The sequence below is a fragment of the Anthonomus grandis genome, chromosome 8, assembly GCF_022605725.1.
Source record: "Anthonomus grandis grandis chromosome 8, icAntGran1.3, whole genome shotgun sequence".
Classification (NCBI taxonomy): domain Eukaryota; kingdom Metazoa; phylum Arthropoda; class Insecta; order Coleoptera; family Curculionidae; genus Anthonomus; species Anthonomus grandis.
Window position 1 is genome coordinate 7988945 of NC_065553.1, and position 24191 is coordinate 8013135.

General features: G+C 28.7%; 1 protein-coding gene across 2 annotated transcripts in view; it reads right to left on the bottom strand.

The window, feature by feature from the left end:
- The window catches only part of LOC126739916 (frizzled-2), a 198236-nt gene that overhangs the window by 123712 nt on the left and 50333 nt on the right, over window positions 1-24191 (bottom strand). Inside the window, exon 3 of one of the 2 annotated variants that reach the window (XM_050445744.1) lies at window positions 13225-13263. The exons of the other annotated variant lie outside the window; for it this stretch is intronic. The gene's annotated coding sequence lies outside the window, so the exon portion shown is untranslated. The remainder of the gene's footprint in view (window positions 1-13224; window positions 13264-24191) is intronic. 2 annotated transcript variants of the gene reach the window in all.

Sequence of the window (24191 nt, forward strand, 5' to 3'; positions counted from 1 at the left end):
ACAATTTGAAGCTTTTAATAATAAATTTTAATTTAAAGTGGCATTTTTCATCATTTTTTATTTCTAAATCCGTGTTATGATTTCTTTTCTTTAACTAAGCTTACAGTTTTAAGGTTTAAAGAAAAAGAGCACCTGATCCTTTTCAATTATGCCAAGTAATTATAAAATAATCTCCAGTTTATTGAATTTATTTCATAAATTTGTTTAATAATTTTATTAGGATGCAACTAAATCTAATTTCTCATATATAAATTTTTATGCGAAAAATCCCACCTATTTTAATGAAATATTTTTTTTAGAATAAACTAGAAAATTTAAGTTTATCGAAAAAACTTTATAATTTCTAATATATTTAGACACATCTCTTGGCAAGCAAATTAAATTACCATCACTGTTTAAGTACTTTCTGTTCAAACTAATTATTCTCGTAAAGTGTGTAAATTTTTTTATCAAATTAATATTTATTTTGATATTCTTATTACCTGTGAATAAAACTGCTTAAAGTTTAGGTATCTTTTTTAAAAAAATCATTCATTGAAAATTCAGAATACGGTGAAACTTCTAAACCTAATTTCAACTCAACAATATATAACTTTGATATCTGCAGCTAAGGGTCTTACTGTAAATCCAAATCCACAGCTCTGTTTTTCCTAACAATGTTAATCAGAGGGATCCCCAACTTTTATGGGATATTATCATTTATAAACAAATAAATCCAAGGTTGCTATGTTATACTGATAATAAAGAAATTAAATGTGTAGATTTTTTGAGTTTGTTGAGGTAAGGTATATAAAAAAACCGCCGATAGAAAGAATAAAAATGAGCTATACTTTATTTGGTCGTTAAGAATCGGTTAAAGATCTAAGTCATTTTACGTATTATGTGTAGTTATGGCCATAAAAAGTTGATTGAAAATTGGCAGAAAAAATAGAATTAACTTTTCTAATGAAACTTTACTTACCAGCAATGATTAATGATAATTGGCATTAAAATTAATAATTTTTTGCTCTAAAAAAAGAATTACACACATGCCTTTCCTTAAATAAATTACATTAGTATTTTAATAAATCCTTTTACTTTAGACCATAGTAAATTTTAAATTCGAAAAAAATATAATCTTAAAAGACGAGACGTGATACATTTAGAAAAATAATATAATATGGCGGAATAGTCTATATAAATATGCAACAATTACCAGACCTTGTCACATCAAATGAAAAACACGTAAAATCTCGGCTAGCCGGCGCCTTTCCAACAATATGACGTTGATTAAAGCCCATTTCCCAGATTTCCCGGGGCTCATAAAAGGGCGCAGTTTTGGAAAATAACAGCTCTCTCTTATTGCGTCTTTTATTGATATTTACGCAGTAACTTGGCTTATTTATAATCAAAATAAGGTTTTAGTAATTACGATCTGTAATATAAAATAAGAGTAAACTTTATTACGTGGTAATCTTAGTATTGCCTCAAGGCTTTTCATCAAAATAAAAACGCTCTGTAGACTAATAAATGCATTTTATTTGGTTGGAAAATTCAAAACCCTTCTAAAACAAATTTGTTACTATCATCAATTAAAAAACTAGAAGCATAGTATGTAGGAGTATAGTAAAAGTTAATTTCCAATTTAAGATCAAAATTTACAATGCAATCGTTCAGCTTAAGTATCAGGTATATTTATTTAGGTTTAAACATTTGATGATTTTGTTGAGTAAAATAGGGTTCATAACCTTAGAGAATTTGAGGCACAGGCTTAGTAATTAATTATAATAATAAAGGTAAAAAGCATTTAGAAGTTATTAAATGCATAACTTAAAGGGGTTCGTTACCCTGTTTTTGTTTATTAAAATTAATGATTGTTATTATCATTGAAAGTATAGATAGACGCACCCTGTTAATATACATTTACCATCTATCTATAGTATTTACCGTCACCTATGTGCCAGAAGCTTTCAGTTATGGGGAAAAATTGTTTTTTATCCAGTGCTCAGAAAATACGTTAATATATACGTAAAGTATCTTAATATTTACAAGAAAAAGTTAGTTACATGTTAATGTGATATGTGGCTAAAGATTACCTCAATTGCAGTAAATCGAATATTATTTTATACATCTTGGAAAAATATTTCTAGAGGTGTTGTTTTGTAAATTTGTATCATTATGCGTTTAAGTAGTATTTGTTTAAATTTCTCTGTACCATTTGTACCGTTCCTTTTTATGTCTTTGTTTATATTTTTTTATCCATCTGTTTACAATAGAATTTTCTGATTTGGATGTACGTAACCTTCGGCTTATCTTAATTCTTTGACCCTATTTTTTCCAATACTTTTTTATTGAATAAGCTTAAACTTACTGTTTTATTGATCTTAATATTACGTGCAGTTCTTAGATTAGTTCTTAAGTTAATTGTACTTGTATTAATAATTTGGCTACAAGTTATTATATTAAAGTTGAATGATAATAATATACTAGAGCATTCACTGCTCAAATTTTATTATATTAATCAAAAGTGATGAATTTATTATTGCAATGGTACAAAAACCTTCCTTTAAGGAATTTATTTTGTGATATTCTTCATGTCATTTAATACATTGCAACCGTTATTTCGAATAGTGGTGGTTAGAGTCGGTTAGACCCATTTTAGATTATATGTCTTTAGTTTAGAAGGTGTAGCCTTATTTTTCATATCTAGCGACGTGATCGAAGTTATTGTTTAATTTTTAATTTTTTCTTTTAAATACTTATTATTTTTTAGGTATATTGCTTAATTTTTATTTGTAATAATTTTTGGCTTAATAGATTTCATGATTTTTCTGCATAGGTAGATTCATTATTTAGTTCATTTAAATATAGTGTAATTTGTTGGTACATGGATTTACGCATAATATGTAAATAAAAAACACTACTATGTTGAAAAAATCGTATCTAATAAAATTATATAAAAATCGTTACTTTTAGAGAAATCAGAAGTAATGCTAATTTTATATGTTTAATATACGTATATTCCAATTTCCAAATTATGCACTTATTATTATTTTGAAGTGTCTCTAAATAATTTCATTAATTTACCGTTTTGGCATCCAATTAAAAAAATCTAGTACCTATAAAAATTACCGTTCATTGCGGTAATTAAAGGTAATTAAGTATTTCATGCCATATTAAAATGAAAGTTAATACCTTAATCTCTTGTTTGTACCACGACTGGTACGTGTCACCCAGAAACTTAACTTAAATCAAGTTCTTAATCTGTATAAAAAAAAACGCATTTAGTGCTACCGTCAAAAAAAATCACGCAACGCCCCAACATCGACTAAAGTAAATCGAAAAGACATGTCAACTGAAAAAAAAGTTAAAATAAGCCGTTTCGAGTTAAGAAAAATAACCAGTTTTTGTTGCTGCTAACTTAATATGCAGCGGAATCCGATCACTATCTGCAATAATTAATACTATTAATTATCTCAGTGGTTGTCAGGTAAGTTGACAAGCAGCCTGCAGATTATCGCTGATAACTTCCCCGCGCAGGAAACGCATATATGATGGCGTTTTCTTATATTTTACACTGTTTACGTTTTAATGGATTGCAATTTAGATTTTATTGCGTATAATTTTTTAAGTTTCATCATACCATGCTGGTAGCTCCGTTATGTTTATTTTACCAAAGCTAATTGATTAAGGCGATGTTGCAGTAATTAGGATCATAATCTACTTAAGGTTTTTTTAGTAGCGCAAAAAAGCTATTTAATATCCTATGTAGTTAAAACACGGTTTAAGTAGTTAATTATAAATATAAAATATTATTTTGTTGTTTCAGAAAAAGAATTAGTCACCATAAAAGCTTAAAAGGAAAGTAGAATATAATGTTAATTTTTTTTCAGTGAGTTGATTTTAAGACGAACGTTTTTCTCTCTTTTTTTACCGATTTTTCCAATCTAACTCAGAATTTTAATTCTCCTGAATTCTCTTGAACTCATTGTCTCTGTCCGTTAAAGTTTACACCTGTTATTTCAATTCATACTTCAATTTCTATAGACTAATCGTTTATATGATTAATTATTAAATCAAAAAAGGCAACGCTTTCAATAGTCTTTTTATTTTTAGTTGTTACTTTTTCATCATTCTAATATTCTAATGTTTTTGATATTCAAATTTAATTAAATCCATATTCTTGGCTAAACCCAACGATCTAATCATCTTTAAAGATCTTCGAAATTATCCGCTAATACAATAGTATCGTCGGCATACCTAATGTTATTAGTCGGAGTTCCATTGATTTTTATTTCCGCTGTGTGTCCCTCGATTGTTTTCTACAGGCTTTCCTTAGAGTTGAATATGATAAATATTGAGCATGATTTCCTAACAAGTCTATAATTCGAAAGTAAATCAATATTTTTACAGTATTTTAATTTTCATAGAAAATATGGTATAAAATACTCTTAATTTTTTCCTTAGTGAGATAAGAATTTAAGGAACTACATCCGGAACTAATTGTACCTGTTTTGTAATAAGTGCTGTTGAAAATGGGCTGTAGAGCCTTCTTTTTAATTTTTTTAATTCAATTTACAGTTCAATGTATCAACAATAGAACATCAGAATAAAATTTCTTTCAGAGGTTTTTTTTCTTGGAAAAAAAAATGCGAATCTAGATATCAGCTTAAGGTCTTCAAGCTGGTGTAAACACTTAATGGTACTGAGATTCTATTAAGTAGATAAAACTGATTTTTCATAGTAAAACGGGATTCAGATAAATTATTTAAAGTATTGTTTTTTATTCTTATTCTCATAGTCATCTTCGTTTTTCTGTGCAGAAGTATACATTTTTCGTCGTTAAAATGCAGGTTTTTAATATCTTTAAAACTTGTTTACTTTACCTCTTTATTTTTTTTTAATTTCATTAATAACCGTGTTTCGTATTTTGTGTGTATCAATATTTTTGGCTTGTCCTTGCTGCCTCATTAGATTTGATATCTCGTCGTTCATCTACTTCGTTCTTTCTTTTATGGGCCGTCTTAATTTTTTGCTATGTTTCTAGAAGGCAATATATTAAGTGACTTCAATTTTTTGTCAATGTAATTAGTGTTATTATATCAAATTTATCTAGATTTTCACCAAATGTTTCTGGTTTGCATTTAAATATCAATGTAACATTAGAATACTGGGTTCTGGTCAAAAGAAATATCAGTTGGGTTGGTTTCATCATTTTTATAATGTTACAGTATTTTTTATTTTTAATTATGTAATCAATTATTCAGCATATTTATCCAAGGGTGAGCGATATGTATCTAATCATCTAGAGAGTAATTTAAAATGTATTTTTAAAAATTAGTTTTTTTTCTTTACAAAATTGGACTAATCGGTTTTCTATTTAATTGCTTTCTCCCTATACTTAGACTCTCACAATGTTTCCAGCTTTCTGTGTAATGACTTTTGTATTGAGATCATCTATTGCTAAAAAAATTTCTTTATTATTAGTTATTTTATTATATTTTCTGATCTACCAGCTGTAGATGCATATACTTGAATAAAATTTAATAAAGTGTGACATGTTGTTATTTGCAAAATTATTACTTTATCCAAGTTTAAAAGAAAAATATTTTTACTTTACTTGAGAAATTAAATCATTTTACAATTAAAACAAAACAAAGTTTCATTTGAACTAATTTATTTTAAACTTTGGGTTTTAAGTTCATACAAGCACATAAGAAATATTATCAATTAAGTGACAAAAACTTGTGATTGATTGAAATACTTCAAATCTTGGGGTCGTTAAAGCCCATGAATTATATCAAATCAAATTTGATATAATTTCATTATGGAAGCTGCTATACATAATCCTACCATAATGGTACAAATGATTGTAGTTAAAGCAACCCACACATTCGACCTAACAATACAAGATATCAGAAAATGATTACGCCAAGGTGGATTAAGAATTTGATGCTGTTTAAGATACCCTTTTAATAGAAAGGGGATGTAATAAGTAAAAGTAAGATAATAATCATATAGATTATTATTCTAGGAGATTTAAAATAATAATGTCAAATAAATCAATCTGGCATGTTTAATTAACCCACCTGATGAATTACGTGCCCCTAGATGCCTCCCTGGTTTCCCTGGATAAGAATATTTGATTCAAGAGTAACAATAACCAATTCTTTGTAATAATGAAAATGACATAGATATTTAGAATTATTTCAAAAATATTTAAGCAATTTAGCTTTGAGTATGCAAAAAGAATCTGCTCCATATTAAAAGCATGGTGCCAGGTACCATAACCATTGCATATATTTTTGCCAAATTAATCTTTTTAATATTTTCCTAGTTAACTGTTTACCTAGAGTAAAGTATGTGTTATCCTCGGTACTTTAACTATAAATAACTATAGTTTTCTTATGTTCGTTATTACTTTCTTAAAGTGCCATTTTGGTATTATATGGCATGTTTTTAGTAGATCTTTAATTTTCTTTTATGGAACGAATTAATTGGATTATGGTAAATAGATAGCTTAAAGGCATCAGGGAACTCAATTTATTTATCCTTGAACATAAACTCCCGAATATAAATTTGTGAGGTGCAATTATTATCAATCTGCGATTATCGTGTTTTGAATTGAAAAATGGTAAAAAAAGCCAAAATTAAAGAGGCTACTTAAAGTAATATATTTATTTGTCTAATTGACCAGTCATTTAAAAATGTACAATAATTAACGGGTTATGATGCTAAGCAGCAGTTTATGACCAAGTTATTTTTAAAGTTAAATTTTTCAGGAATTCGATCTTAAATACTTCTGCTGTTTAGCATGTTTTTTTTTGGTTATTATTTTTATCTAAAACTGGGTTAAACATTCTGTTTCTTTTTACTAGATTTTTTTTTCTTTCAATTTAAATGGTTTTATCTTATTTAAGTGCTTTTGGTTCATATACCCGCTTTTTAATGTATGTTGCAATTAGTCACCATTTTTTGAGTTTTCAAAGATAGAGCTTGTGAAATTTGATGCAAATAATTTTCTTTATTTCTTGTTTAATTTTTGCTCTGTCTTGCTCTACTTCATGTCTTCTAGATACATATTAGGTTTATCTATTTGGACTTTGTTATAATATGTTAAAATTGATATTCATCTACATCAAACTTGACATTTGTTAAATTTAATGGCTTTTAACTACTTAACTCTACAAAATATAGCTGTCGTAATAAATATTTACTTCTTGTTGTATGCAGCTTGCCACTTTTCGACGTTACCATTTGTTTAATAGCGTTTAATCTTAATTTAAAGACTTCTTAGTGCAAATGACTCTCTATTGTCTGTTCCTTTTAGTGCAATTCTGATTCATGCTATATTAATGTAGCCTACTGTGTGAATTTTTATACAATTAAATTAAAAAAGCAAGTCTAATATTTTATTCTATAAAAAAAGTTGTTTTATTTACCCGACCCAGACACCTATAAAGCACAAAATGCAAATCAATTCTCACAACAGAATTACTTAATCCCAGCAACAAACAGCGATTAATGTCTACATTTAAGCACCTATTTCCGATGCAAAAAGAACAAAAGACAGGAAAACGACTTGGAAATCTTGTCGCCAAACGCCGTAAACTTCTAAATTTATCTACGTCACTGATTTACGTATCCACATAAAGTTACACCGACATGACTTATAATTGGCTGGGACTTTATGGCTCCGTGTACGTACCGCAATGTAACAATAGTTTGAGCGCTATAAAATCGCACCATTTCGCCGTTTATGACAGCTGCAGAAAAGCAAAACATGCTTTAGACTTAAGATAGCCATTCCACTGACTTTTCCTTTTTATAGCGATGGGGTTGGTAAATAAAGAGTCGCGTTAGTTTTGCTTTATATTAGTGTATGACTTTTAGGCGACATTTAGTATTTTTACATAATTAATTTGTAATAATAGTTAAAGGAATGCAAACTTAATATCATGACCATCCTACAGATAGCTAAAAGATATCTAGCAATGAATATTTTTAGATTTAAGTTCAACGTTTAAAAAGCACGCATACTTATCGAAAAATTATTGTGTTTTACACTCCCATAGTAATAAAATCATGTATACGGGCTATTCTACTTTTTGGAACCTATAAAGTGGTCCCCACTGTGAAATATAGATTTTTAACCTTCATTTTTAAAAGATCGTATTAAAAACCATTTTATTAAGTATTGTAATAATATAAAAATGAAAACACCATGTATAGTTACATTTTTTTATGCGCTACATTTAAGGACACCCAAATCCAATCAAAAATGACCACTGCATTACTCCTACATTGCATTACTGCAAAAGGGTAATGCATTAGTTATATCGGTAACATAGTGGAGATTTTCTGTATCATAACCAATTATAGATATTTTTTTGCAAAACTAAAAATTTGACACATTTGCTTCGAAGCGATCCAACGTCATCATCACTTTGGGGGATCATGTAATCAGATAACCTTACATACTGGGCTTATGTACTACCGTAAATCAGATAATGAAAAAAGAGTAAAACCTCATATTCATCCTATTCTAAGAAGCATCCATTCAAATAATGACAACATATCCACAATTTTTTCTTCGATAGGCTTGCTACTCAATATGGAAAGGTTTTTGCCGATAAACGAAAATGAAAGGTTGTGGTTCTACCGCATTTCATAATCCAGCCATGCCTTTAATCATCTTAAAATGTTACTTTTTATAAGTAGTTGAACCCATTAGAACCCATTAGAGACGCAAAGCACCATTTCATAGTGATCGCCAAGGATTCATGGGTCTCAGATATGGGTATAAAGGTCAAAAAAAGCATTTTTTAGTTTCTACCGCATTTCATGGTCCAGGCCCGCCTTCAATCATCTTGATGTTTCATTTTTCTTTAGTAGTTGAAGCCACTAGAGATGTAAAGCACCATTTCATAGTGATTGTCAAGAATATATGGGTCTCAGATGGGTTTAAAAGTCATAAGTAGGTAGAAAGTGAATTTTTTTGTCTCTACCGCATTTAATGGTCCAGGCACGCCTTTAATTATATTGAAATTTTACTTTTTATAAGAAGTTTAACCGATTAGAGACGTAAAGCATTATTTCATAGTGATCGTCAAAGATTTATGGGTCTCAGATGGATTTAAAGGTCAGAAAGTGGGTAAAAAGTGCATTTTATGGTTTCTACCGCATTTAATGGTCCAGGCACGCTTTTAATCATCTTGAAATTTTTCTTTTTTTATAAGTAGTTTAATCCATTATAGACGTACAGCAAAATTTCATAGTGATCGTCAAGGACTTATGGGTCTCAAATGGGTTTAAGGGTCAGAAAGTGGGTAAAAAGTGCATTTTTTTGGTTTCTTCCGCATTTCATGGAGCAAGCACGCCTTTAGTCATCTTGAAATTAAATTTTTCTTAAGTAATTAAACCCATTAGAGATATAAAGCAGCACTTTATAGTGATCATCAAGGACTGATGGGTCTCAGATGAGTTTAAACGTCAGAAAATGGGTTAAAAACGCATTTTTTGGTTTCTACCGCATTTCATGGTGCAGGCATGCCTTGAATCATTTTGAAATTTTACTTTTCTTAAGTAGTTGAACCCACTAGAGATGAAAAGCATCATTTCATAGTGATCGTCAAGAATTTATGGATCTCAGATGGGTTTAAACGTCAGAAAGTGACTTAAAAATGCATTTTTCAGTTTCTACCGCATTTCATCGACCAGGCACGCCTTTAATCATCTTAAAATTTCACTTTTCTTAAGTATTTGAACCCATTAGAAACGTGAAGCACCATTTCATAGTGATTGTAAATTTTTTGGCTGTAAAATTATATACTTTTTAACAGGTTTTACTTATAATTTTTTTTGATGATTTTTACATAATTGTAGTGGCTGTATGCTATGTGCCAAGCGAATCAAACAAAAAAACATCAATGTTTTTTCAAAGTTGTACCTAAAATATAAAATAACTTTTAGAGAGATTGGTGTAACTATGGAACCATCATATATGTACCCTCTTTTAAACTTTCAATTCAAGGTTTCGTTGAGTAGTAAATAGGACAATTTTTCTTGTGTAGATGGATACTACTCAAAAAGACCCTTAATTTAAGTTATGACAAAAGGGGTTGGTTTCATTTGAATGTTGAGGTGGGAGGGATATAGGGATAATGCACTCCTTGACAAAAATATCGGGGTTTTAGTTTTTCCAATTTTTATGACACATATTCCAAACCGCATTTTCCCAGCTCCCATATTTTGTGAGCCTGTATAAATTACTAGATAGGCCCAGGATATGTTTAAAAAAAATATATATTGCAGTGATATGAATAAAATATATTCTTAATATATGCAACAGATATGCCAATTAGATATTCTGGGCCTATGCATGCAACGTGTTTGTGCTGTCTGGATAGTGGCTTTGTCAATATTTACTTTCAAAAAACTCAATACATAATAGACTGTTAAACATAATGCAAATATTAGAAACTAGGCCAAGTGTTTTCCAAGCCAAAATATATGGCTTATTAATAAGGCTATAAATATTTATTGTATAAGATCATACATATAAAAAAACATTCAGTGCGCATATACTTTTCTTTAAAAGTCATTGTTTACCAAAAAAAAATTTATCCAAACCACCAGCACAATGAGCTTTAAAACCGAAACAAAAAAAAAAATAATGACGCCGCCTTCACGTTTGGACTGTTTAAGGACCTGTCAAACGTGACAGCCGCCGCACTTTTGTGTGTTCATCAAGCGGAAGGTACCAAAAAGGTACCATCTTAAGTCCGTACCCAAGACGCGCCCCTTTTTTTTAATTATTTAAATGATTGAGCGTTTTATTCGAGTGGACGAAAGTCAAGATTGTGTGCGGGCTGTGTAAAGGAAAGGGCTGTACTTGACCATTATTATAAGTAAAATTTTATTTCACGTGTAGAATGAAATAGGCGTACTTAAAAGGTTTTAAATAAAATGTATGATGAAAAAGAAAAATCGATATTTCTTTAAGGAGCAATATTCAATAACTATATTCATAAATTAAATAAGCTAGAACCTTATCAAAATAATCTGAATCCGGTTCTGTTTAAAGGAATTATGTTCCTTTTTTTAAAACGGGTTATGTTTACCTGACCTACCTCTTATGTAAACATTCCAACTTTAATTTTATAAGGGACAACTTGAATCTTAATAAGAACACAACATTGCATCATTTCTCGCACCCACGTACTGCCACGGAACTGCTTTATTTGGTTAGTTGGGTGTAAGGAAAATAGATGTGGGTCTAACACAGAGTGATTCATTTTAGACAATAACTTCTTATACGTTTAAAATAATGGAACTTGATTTTAAAAAAAATCTCATCATAAGAATTTATTCAAATATGAATTATCATTGTCAGGCATTATTACCATACAAATAAAGCAAATAATACATAGGATAACTCCCACGTTAGGGAATATAAATGAATCTGTTTCAATTGATACACCTACTTTCTGATAATATGAAAAATTAATGGATTTAGATGCTAGAACAATAACTATGATAAATTTTACTTGCGTGAATGATTACTCAAAAGAGATAATTTGGAATGAGGCTCACTTAGTTTTGATTCATCTAATACATGATCGTCTGAAGTCTGATTATTGTTCCAGTCTGGTGTTATTATTTACTGTTTAGAATAATTTTTTTTAAGACTCGTATAATTACCAACAAGTAATTTGCCGAGATGGTAATTGACTCAGTGTAAAGTACCTAAATATTCTAAGGTGGTACTTGTGTGAGTTTAAGGAAATTGATCCTTTATTCTATGATAATTATGAATGCATTTACCCATAGAATGAGAGGTATAGTACTATACTTATACAGTGTTTTCATTTCAAAATAAATTAGTCATAATAACTGCTTAATCTTAATTAAGAAAAAAAATGTTATTCTAGATATACTACTGGGGACGTTTCTATTTAACAAATTTCTGTCAATCACCTCCTTAACTTCAGTTCACCTCACTTTGATATGTCAAACGCCTATCGTGTGACACATCATTGTATAAAAAAATGTTATTAATCCTTGATAATCACAATTACAGGACACTGGCTGCTATAAATAAAGCAAAAGAAAATAATACTATAACACTTTGTTTTCCATCCCATACGAGTCACCGTTTACAGCCACATGACTGCACTGTATGGTTCTTTAAAGCATAAGTATGCAAAGGAGTACGATTTATGGCATACTTATCATCCAGGTACTTGTGTGTCATTTTATGATATTGTTGAAGTGTTTTCCAAGTCATTTCTTCATGTTGCTGCTATGGAAAAACCCGTAAAAGGCTTTTAAACCACAGGTATATTTTTATTTAATGAACAAATTTTCCTGATGAAATCAAAGATGTCCAAGTGAAAAAAGAAACTGAAAGTCCCTCACGTACTAAAACTCCTATTTTAAAAAGAACTGGACAAGGAAAGACAAATACAAGTCGCAAAGATTTCAAACAGCGAGAGTAATGAATAAGACATCAGTATAGTTTGCATTTATTATCCAAGAATCAGCGCAAGATATTAAAAAACCCTTTTAACTATATTTTGCAACTGTTTATATCAGTTCTTGGCATTTTAAATCGATAAGGCAATAAATATAATATAATTAGTGAAATTTGCTTATTCTTAGCTACAGATAATAATTCCTTAAGCTGTGTCCTCTTTTTCCCTTTAATTAATTTGTGCCACATTTAGTATTCAGATGTATCCTAACCAAACTGGCGAAACATTAAAAAAAGATTCAATTAAATTTCCAACAAGGCTTTCAAACACTCCGTCTTCACTTTTCGATAAAGATTTTAAATGCGTCCAAGAAAAGTAATAAAATCGCTGACTGATATTCAAATTAAACACTCGCAATAAACCCGACCGAAATATAAACAAATCATCTTTTACGCAAAGCAAATTAGTTTCGGTTAAACGGCCCATTTGATCGGTAATTAAAAGCAAATTGGGCTTGGGACATAATACGAGCCGTTTACGATGACGTACGACATCTCCGCCTTTTCTCTGGATCAATGTTCTCTCGACCAGTGTGTATATCTTGCATTATTATATTTGTATAAATGATTAATTTTTATTCGCTAATTTTTAATTCGAGAAGTTTTGCCTGATTTATTTATGTTTCTTTTAAAAATAGTATCATTTGTAAAAGATAGGGTAGTCAGGATATTTTGTAATTGGAAAGTAGAAAAAATAGAATAGTACTTACCAAAACGTGTTTTCTTAAGGGCAAAGCAATCAGAAAAACCTAAGGAAAAAAAACATAAGAAATCACAAACAGAAGCAAACAACCAATTTGTGTATTTAGCTCTAGCACTAATATCTAACTCGACTACCTAGGAAAAAAAACGTTGTCCAGACAATACAGTTTTGAATGAGAAAACAAAAAAATAGATAGAATAGATTTAATTTTTATAAATAGTGTTTAAAACATAAATTAAAATATTTTAAAAAATTTATTAAGCCTCATTAGTTGTGAATATAATATTACAGAACCACCAATAGTTATGACACTTCTATGTTTTACATTCGTTTTATTGCAAAATTCTTTTCTTTCATCATATCTATCACCAGGTTTTTGGTCAATTTATGAGTTATGCCTGTTGTCACCGATTCCAAGAATTTCAGCGAAGCCAAGAGCTTGAAAATATGCAGTGTAAATTTTAAAATTTTCTTTGTCGTAAATCCGAAGGTGTGTACCCAGAAGATCTTTACAAACAAGTAGATATTCAGAAGCTCTGCAAGTCTTATATAAATTAATTAATGGGTCACTTGATTTGCCGGAGGGAGATCTTCAACTTCTAAACTTACTCATTTAAACTTTTTATTTTGCCAACCTGACCTAGAACCAATATTAAAAAAAAATCCTTTTTATTATGCCACAATTAAATAAACTATTATTAAGATCAGTGGCATCTTGTTGAAAATAATAAAAAAAATCGAAAGCAAGAATTCGTAACAAGGACTGTTAAAAATTGAATTCTAAATTATATTTAGGTTTTATCGAAATGTGAATAAAAAGCGTTGTAATGCATAGTCTTTCGATTTACGTACTGGAAGTTGAGTTTGCAGTTATTTGAAATTGTCTTTCCTTTTGAACATGTTTCTCTACTAAAATTATGTGCATAGTAGATAGGAAGCTCCAAGTGCAAGGACTGACATGATTTTTTTAATACAGATACAGATTTATTTTTAAAGACCAAATCCAATAGAACTCGACAATATACAAACCACTGCAAATGGGGAAAAATTGTACTGTAAAAGAAAATTAAATATTTGGGCTCAATGTTCGATTTGAACCTAAACTTTTGGCAGCATGTAGGCTATTTGATACCCAAAATTGTAAGTTGTACAACCGGATAAAAATATCTAGTTCTTTAAATCTTCCCATCTAGAATTTTGTTCAACGTTAATATATAATTTGCCATAATATAAAATAAATCTCTCTGTTAGAAATAACTTAAAAAGCTGATAAAAACTTTATCATAAAAGAAAGACGGATCATTCAAACTTTGTATAAAGGCTTGATTGCGTTTTCATGGTGTCAAAACTTATGATACCTCAAATATGTTCAATAAGCTATTGATGGAATATTAGAGTTTATGCGAGTAGTGTTTAGGGTTTATTTTATTAAAACTTTAAATTTTATGTAGTAATGTGTTATTGTGGACCTCGTTTTATCTATAATTATTTTCTTCATAAAATTTTATATAAGTTTTTTCTAGTTAATTTTACTCGTTCATAGAAGGTCAAGTAAAATTATATTCTGAATCTTTGGTGCTGAAATTAATCATCACTTTAATAACCTGTTAATAAACAATTTATTTTTATAAATTTTAGTATGCACCCTTTAACCGTTTTATCCATTTTATAATGTAAATGATTATTTAAAAATCTTTCATTTTTTACACAAAAATCATGAAAATCGTTAAAATAAATAAAAATTTAAAGAATAATTTTCCGAAAAAATCTTTCGTACACATTTCATACAGATATCATTGGTGAGAAATTTGAAAACAATATTTTCTTTCAAAAAATTGTCATCGCTGCTTCAGGGTCATATTTTCCTTAATTTCCTAAATTTCCTTCTCTTTCTGTCCTGATTGGTTATATTCACATGGTTAAAAATAAAATTTTATACCAATTTAAAAAACTAATAAAACGCTATTAAGGCCTATAATAGTTAAAATTAACAATTTAATAATTTACGTATTTTTTTTTAAGTATATTTATACTCATAATATGTTTTGTTATATGTTTAAAGATGCCCAAAAAAAACAAATTCCAGACAAATGTGGCCATAAAACCCCAAAAGCGATCCCCCATAAACCAAACGGTCTCCCCCGTAGTGCCAGGACCCATCAAGATAAAAATGACGTCATAAATAAGGATCCTCTTTCAAAATTTTACACCTATACCTCCTTGTGCTTTGCCGAAATTTATACCCGGACACCGGTTGTAAGATGTAATCCTATACAGAAGACCAAAACGACTTCTCCCATATAAAATTATTTGACGGCTACGACAATATATTTATTGTTTTGGTTACGTTCGATGTGTGAAAATATTGGTTTTTATTCTTCGAATCTGTTATTAGAGATGATTAACTTTAACTTTAATAAAAAAATAATAATTTTTCTTTTACTTGGAAGAATTACTTATTTACATTGACACCTACATAGGTACTGCTACACGAACCTGCAATAAAAACAGAACCGAACCCAAACTGCACTATTACTGAGAATTAAGAAGTTATACTAAATATGAACTACTAAAAAAAAAGGCAGCTTAGTTTAACCAACTTTCTTATAAGAAGGCAAAGATTTCTGGAAAACAGCTAATAAATAAAAATTAACTATCATGAATTGCCACTCCATTTTAAAAATCGTATTTTTTATAAAATACACATATTGAAGCTATGGCATATGTTGAGAAAAAATTTTTTTCCGTTTTTTGGCCTTGTGATTGGCATATTTTGCCACGTTTTCCAGTATAGGAACTCATTCATTCATAATAGAACAGGTTGCTAATATAGTATTTAAAAAATTATACTATTGGGTAGTATGACATTGTATCTAATAAAAAGAGTATAAAAAAAGGAATAGTGGACTTTTAAATAATGGATTTTATATAAGAATAGTGGATTTTTTAAAAGACAAAATATAGGGAATCTCGGATATGTCGGTAAACAATAAGAAAAAAAAACAAAGGGATCTCCTAAGTATCTAATCTAGTGCATATACGTTCAAGTTATATTTTCCTTTTGGATAATTTCAAAAATTTTAAGAAAATAGACTCCATTCTATGGTCGGTAATTACGTTTGCCATAAGCTAAGTATGACACATAGAGAGCAAGCCAAGCTCTTTTAATTTATTATGCAGAAACATCACTGCGTCAACATTATTTTTACATTCAAATAAAATATGGTTCAAATCATTAATTGACGGGTTGTCGCAATTACATATATATGAGTCATTTATTCCTAATTTATGTAAATATTTATTAAAATTACCATGACCCACTAGAAATCTGGAGAAAGGTGTTGTCAAATATCTTGGAAAGTTAAATTTGGAAATCATACTATAACTGCTAAGTGACGCTTTTATTAAAGTGTATGTATTTGAAGTATTTGCTAAATATGCAAGATATTTTCTTTTCCAAGTTTCGGAAGACCTCTTTCGGATAATTGGAACTATATCACTAAAGTGTACTTTGGAAAGAATCCTATCTGTCTTAATTGCTTCCTTGGCCTCTTTAGCTGCTAATTCATTTCCTATCAATCCTTTTAACCAAATGAATGCTACCTTAGTATTATGTTTATTAAGTTTACTGATAGCCTCTCGAATCTTAAAAATAACTGGGTGTTTAAAATTATGTCCGTTTTTCAGTGATTGCAAAACTGATTGTGAATCAGAAAGTATTAAAAAGTTTGAAATTATATTAGCATCACTACTAAATTCGAGGGCTTTTAATATTGCTAATGCCTCTGCAGTAAAAATAGAAGCATATTCCTCATACTTGTATTTTCTTTTAATATTAATTTTCGGAATAGTAAAAGCACAACCTGTGCCATCAGCAGTTTTTGACCCATCTATGTATATTTCTAAGTAATTTTGAAATTTACTTAAAGTATCCTTAAGGATAGTTTAATTGGCTTTTTGACAGTTCGTAAATGTAGAAAGTATTATTGCGGGGTCAAAAAAATTAACCCCAAAAGGTAATTCGTACATCCATAGTATATTTGTTTCATTAATGAATTGATGGAGGTTTTTTTTTCAGTATAAGCTTCAGCCAATGGAGGACTCTTTTTATTTAACCAATTATTAGTTAAATTAGACATACCCAATTTATGAATTTTAGCTATTAGTGGGTTATTCTGATATTGCACATTTTTAATCAAAAGTTTTTCTACAAAAGTTTTTCGTCTTATCTCTAATGGTAGCTCATTAGTCTTTGCCAGTAATGCTTTAATAGGCGTGGATCTTAAAGCGCCTGTGACTAATCTCAAAGCTCTATGTTGTATACGATTAACCTTTAGTAGTCTCGTTTTAGTAGCAGAACCATAAAACATTGAGCCGCTATCCAGCAACGATCTAGTAAATGATCATTAAAGATGAACATTAAAGATGTCTTAAGATCCGAGCCCTATTTTCGGGCAGTGACTGATTTTAAAATATTCAAGCTCTTTTCAGCTGTTTGTAAGATATAATTTATATAGGTATTCCATGTCAATTTTTGGTCTAAATATACCCCAAGGCATTTTAGTTCTTTTATCCAAGGGTAGTATTACCTAAAATTATTTGATTTTTTATTTGTAGATTGTGTCTTGTGAAAATTACTAAGGCTGATTTTTTGTTAGAGATACTAAAACCATTATTATCTCTAGCAAAATTCTCTAGCATTATTTTTACAAGCTGGCAATCGTATGCTGTACAATAAATACAAAAATCGTCTGCAAATTGCAATATTTTAGATCTTATTTGTTGCTTGTGAAAATCAGCTGTATAAAGATTAAAAAAAAGGGGCTCAAGACCGAACCTTGCAGATGTTGTCCTATAATCTGTTGTATTCTAACCAGTTTTTATGGTAATATTTCTGTTTGTAAATAATCTAATAAGATTATGAGCAAACCCTTCAGAAACACCTAAACCAATAAGCTTTTCTAACAGTACATAAAGATTAACATTTTTATAAGCACTTTGAATATTAAGAAATAATGTTCCCAAATAACTATTTTCTGAGTATGTTTATTGTATATCTGAAACAAGATGTGCTAAGCAATCGTTAACACTCTTACCCCTAGGAAAGCCAAACTGATAGGTCGGAAACATGCCATTAGACTCACACCACCACTCCAGACGACTTTTTAAAATTCGCTCAAGAGTTTTATTAATACATGAGGACAAAGTTATTGGTCTGAATTCACCAGGTTTACGCGGCTTATTAATTAAAACTATTGCTTTTGAGTTGAGAAAATAATTTTTTCTTTTTAAAATAAACACAAAAATATAGTCTCTTAAATTTCGTATTTCAAAACAAATATTTCAATTTTAATGGACAGTTTTACCAACAAGTTTTTGAATTAGGTATGGGTAATTGTTTATCACTTATTTGCTCCAACATCATCATGAGTGAACTTCAAAAAATATGCATTGATCAATTACCTTTTAAATTACCATTTTTCCAACGATACGTCGATGACATTATTACTAGCGTGCCTGCCGACGAAATTAGTGTTCTTCTTGATACATTTAATAGTTTTCATTCAAAACTGCAATTAACGATCGAAATAAAGTACAACAACTCAATCCCTTTTCTTGACATTTTGTTTATTAGAACTAAACAAAATATAATAAAAACAGATTAGTACCAAAAGCCAACATTCTTAGAAACATTTTTAAACTATAACTCTAATCACTCTTTAAAAAAAAAAAAATTAATGTTATAAAAAATTTAAAGAGTAGAGCACTACAACTTTCTTATATCGACTATTACAGAAAGATTCTTCTTAAAATAAAAAAACTTAAAAAATAATGATTATCCTTATAAATTAATTGTTTAAAACTAATCAAACAGCTAAAAAACAGATTAAAACCGCCGAAAAAAAATCTTAAAAATAACCTATGTCAGTAATCTCTCTGAGAAGATTGCAAGAGATCTGAATGACAATAATAATAATATTACTTTTAAGAATGAAAACACTACTAAGCGGTTCTTTTTAAATTTAAAATCAAAAACACCAAAGGACTTAGAAACTAATGCAATCTATAAAATTCTATGTTACGATTGCGATAGTGTTTATGTCGGTCAAACTTCTAGATATTTAAAGAATATAATTTCTGAACATAAAAAAGTACAAAGCGTCATACACTTATTAACAGTAATTCAAAAACCGCTCTTGTTGGGCACAACAAGATCCATTCAACATCCATTTGATTTTGAAAAAACAGAAACTCTATCTAGTCAGCAGAATTATAAAAAGAGACTCTTAAGTGAAATGATTGAAATTAAAAAACACCCCCAAGTAGCATTAATAAAAAAATAGGACGTTAAAAATCTAAGTAATGCTTATCTTAAACTAATTAGCGACATAAAAGTGGAAAATTTAATAAAAAAAAAGATCTAAGATTAATTAAAAAAATCTGAGAACACCACGTACCTAGCCTAAGATCTAGCACTATGTGACCCTAGATATATTTATGTAAAAAAGAAATATTTATAACAAATCTTATGTATGTTTTAAAAACTCTAAAGCACGGAAGGATCTATGAATTTCTTATATTGATTATGATATTATAGTTATCGTTATTGACGAGGATAATCTACAATATATGTAAGTGTACATACAAATTAATTTGATAGAATCTTCCTAATATTATCTATTGTGACCTTTTGATGTCAAAATTTTAAAAGGTTTAGAAATTGTATGGAGTGTTAGTTTTTTTGTAATTTTAGTTAAGTTTTATAATAAATTTTCAAAATAATTAATTTTACTTAATGTGATTTTAGTTGTATAAAATTGGTTTAATAATTTTTAACTTCATGATTTTATTTGCCCTTTATGTATCTTTTAGTATCCTGAGGATGATCTCATAGAGATCGAAACGTCGACAAAATATACAATTGTCACGACAAAAAATTCACAAAGATACAGGACAAAGTTTTGATTTGACTTTTATTGACTTTTATTGACGGATAAGATTAAAAAGCTCATGAACCAAATAAAGATCAAAGCTGTCGGGGAGGATGGTATTTCCTTGTAGAGATCCTCAAATATATTTTCCATACATATTAGAAAGTAGTTTAGTACTTCGTCACGTTTGTTCAAGGCCCTTAACGACATTAAAAATTATGGAGGAGTTAAAGTCATCGACACTCCTTATAATGCTAGACTTCAATAAAGCATTGTATACCTCCGATCACATAATGATGCTTGCGAAAGTGCAGTACTATAAATTTTCTTAACACGCAATATTTTTTTTAACTATCTTGCTTAATAGAATTAAATTGTATTAAAGTATCGGGATCAATTTTATGTCCTCTTTTATTTTCAATTTTTGTTGGAGGCATAGATAGTTGTCTTTATAACACACTATAACAATATTGTACAGACGAGTCGCAATTTTGTATTTAGATTACCAGTAAAGATTTAACAGAATGTAACCTTAAAATAACTCAAAATTTAAAGAGAATATTTAAGTATGCCATAATCTTGTCAATATAAGGATTTATATTCTTGTGAGTTAACTTGATGATTGGTTATAAAAATTCTAACTCACACATTTAGTAACGTTAGCTATTAGTTCTGTTGTTGTTACTTATTGTCTATGACGTGGAAAGTCGAACTTGACTTTGGCCCGCACAACGCGACGTCCAGACTTAAATTCATTAGATTTTTATATATGACAATACATAAATAATTTCGACATGAGCAATTATGTTTTTTTTAAGATTAATTGATAAGATTTTTTTTCAAATGGAGGTCATGTCGGTCATTTACTGGGAAATAAATTTATCTTTTGTTATTTTATTATTCATTCAAAATATAATAAAGCAATTTAAATAGTTTATGAATGTATTTTTTTATGTAAGTACATACAAAACTTTATCTGTAAATATCTCGACAAGGGTTAATCGTAGCGAGATTTTTAAAGTATATTTGGCGCCCTCTATTACATAGTTTTAATGGTTTATTTTAAAATTTCCCATATAAAAAAGCCATTGGCCAAATTTTATCAATAATCTAATTAACAACGCAATGCAACAAAATCCAAGGCAATTCTTATAAACCAAAGTAAACAAGGAAGGGAGCACCTGCAAAAAAATATGTTAATTATAACCATGCCTTTTAAGAACATAATTATCAACTAAAAAACTGTATTGTATTGAAGAGCTTGAAAACATTATAATTTAGTAATGAATCATTGCAAAATTTTTTTATGTTTCCTCAAAATTCAAAATATAAACATAAATTATTGGAAACCATATCGAAGTTGTCTATTTACCAGCATAATATTTATATTTAACTCAATTGCTCACTACTTTTGTAGTTTACTGCAGAACCAAAGCATGTGACATAACCAAGCTTAATATTTGTTTATTTTTTAATGAGTTACGTTGATATGGAAAGATTTTAAGAGACTAAAGAAATATATTTTATAATAAGTTCCGTACAAATTTCTTTTTGAATGACTATCAATTTAGTTTTGTGTAAGTTTTATTTTCAATTCATATTTGTTTAAATAATATGTTTGTATTATATTTAAGTTCATATTTCAATTTTTTTCCAAGAAAACATTTCTTTTTGTCTTGTGGTTATTACTTAAAAGACAGCTGCATATAATAGAACCATTCTACACGATTCACCCAAAATGATTTCTCAAGGGACCAAAAAAAAGACCTGCAGTAATATCGCCCTTATGTTGGATAAATTTTTCGCACCCTCTGTGATTTAATCATTATGATGTTCTTTATAAAAAGGCTAAAACTAATCGGCCTCTAGGCTATAATCAGCTTCCTAATGAAATATCATACCATTCTAAAATAATATTTCATTTTCCGTATACTAGATCTCCCTTTTGAGGATGCGAAGATTTGTGGAGGCAATCTTGGCCAATATGGAGGCAAGATGTCTGCCCTTAGAGACTTTTTTTTCTAAATCTAGATAAGCCGATTTGGAGCAGAAAGTGAAGCTCTGGACGGGCCTAATCTCGAACAAATCCTTTTAACGACATAGAAGTCGACTGTCTGCACCAACGGTTGCAAGATTCTTTTTAAATCAGTTTTATAAGGAAATAGGAAAAACAAATACTAGATGAATTATAAATATTTTCTAATATTACTTTCAATTATATAGTGTTGTAATAAATGTAAACGAAATTGTTTTTCTTAAAATGTTGTTTTGTAAATACAAACATACAAATATATTGCCAAGAAAGAAAAATGTAAAAATTACCAAAGTTTTTGTTTGGCTTTATTTACCATAAATTTCGTAAGTATTAGTTATGCAAAGAGAATTAACTAAAAAGCGAAAACTGTAAAATAAATATAGGGATCCGAGGTATAATTTTTATAAAGTTTATCTGTTGAATTAATTGTATGAAAAACTTTTTATTGGTGCAAATAATTTTATCTTGACCCTACAAATTGACCCTTACAAGTAATTAAGATTAAAGCTTCATTCAAAACAGTTTGGTCAATTTAGTTTCCAGCCGTTCGGATAAACTTTCAAGATTTACATACGGTACAAGAAATTCTGTACTATGATGTCGGGTAAATATGATGTATATAAAATGTATATTTACATAAGAGACTCTTTTCTGTTCTACTGAAACTTATTTAAGATTTTAGCACCAGCAAAAAAAAAGAAAATAAGATATAATTTAAGAGTTATCAAAGGACGATATATTTCAAAGATAGTAAAGAAAAAAAAACCAAAAGTGGATCCCAGGATTCCCTTTTCAGATTTCCATGTAAATGGGAAATTTGTGAATTATATTCCCAATTTGATAATTAATTACTTCTCTAAGATTTTTGAGGAACTCGGCAGGATCAAAGTTAATCCTAATGTTTTCTTATTTGCTATAACTTCCTTCCTATAAGAACTAAGTTTAACTAAGTTAAATTATAAAAACACTATTAGTATATTGTGGTAGAAGAGATTAAAAAATCCAAGAAACTTTGATTTTTCAAAAGTTATACATATACAGGGTCTTACAGAATGAGATGATGATGCTTAAGGATGTAAATCCTTAAGTGGTTTTATGAGGAAAAGTTCAAATAAAGCAATGCCTTAAATCCCTTAACTTTGCTGAGCTACAGGGTGTTAAAATCTTAAGAAAAAAATTGTTTTTTCATAATAATTTTATTAGCTTCTTAGATATGTTTATGAAATTTAGCACACACCATCTGAGTGTCAACGATTATTTTTTGATGTAGGATTTTTTTTAAAAGTTTAACCAGTGGCATCTGTACAGAAACGAAGACTAAATATTTAAAAAAATATAATGTATGTCACTGCGTTTCCATAAAATAAAAACTACTTTTATAATCTCGGGGGTACATTTGATTTCTCGACTTTTTTTTGTCCGACATGTGATTACCACGGAAAAAAAATTAAAACATTTTTATGCATGATCAATTTATTAGTAAAAATATTTATTTTATACATATGTAAAAATATAAACATATTTACATTATTTTACTATTACAGTATAACAACTCTAATTCTAGAAATCTAGCGGTACTTTAAAATTAAATAATTTCTAAAAATTCCTACAGGGCTTACTAAATTTGGTTCTAAGAGCTACTGTATAAAAAAACTTGATCTATAAATACTTATCTGAGATAACTATTTTACTGTATTACTTTTAATACAAATTTATAAAACCATCGTCATGATATAAATAATTTGAGTAATTCTACATGACATGTTTTAAAAAATAATTTATATATTTTTATGTAAAGTCAATTACAAAAATATTATTCCTAATGTGATTTAAGAGATTAAGTAGAATATTTACTGTATATTCAATGATGTGATAGAAAAGAGCTTAAACAATTCCAAAAATTTGATTTTCCAAAAAGATATATAAAAAAAATCTTGTTCTATGAATATGATTGTTAGTCAATGCAAAAAATCATAATTTATTATAGTTTGAAAAAAAAACTTAAAA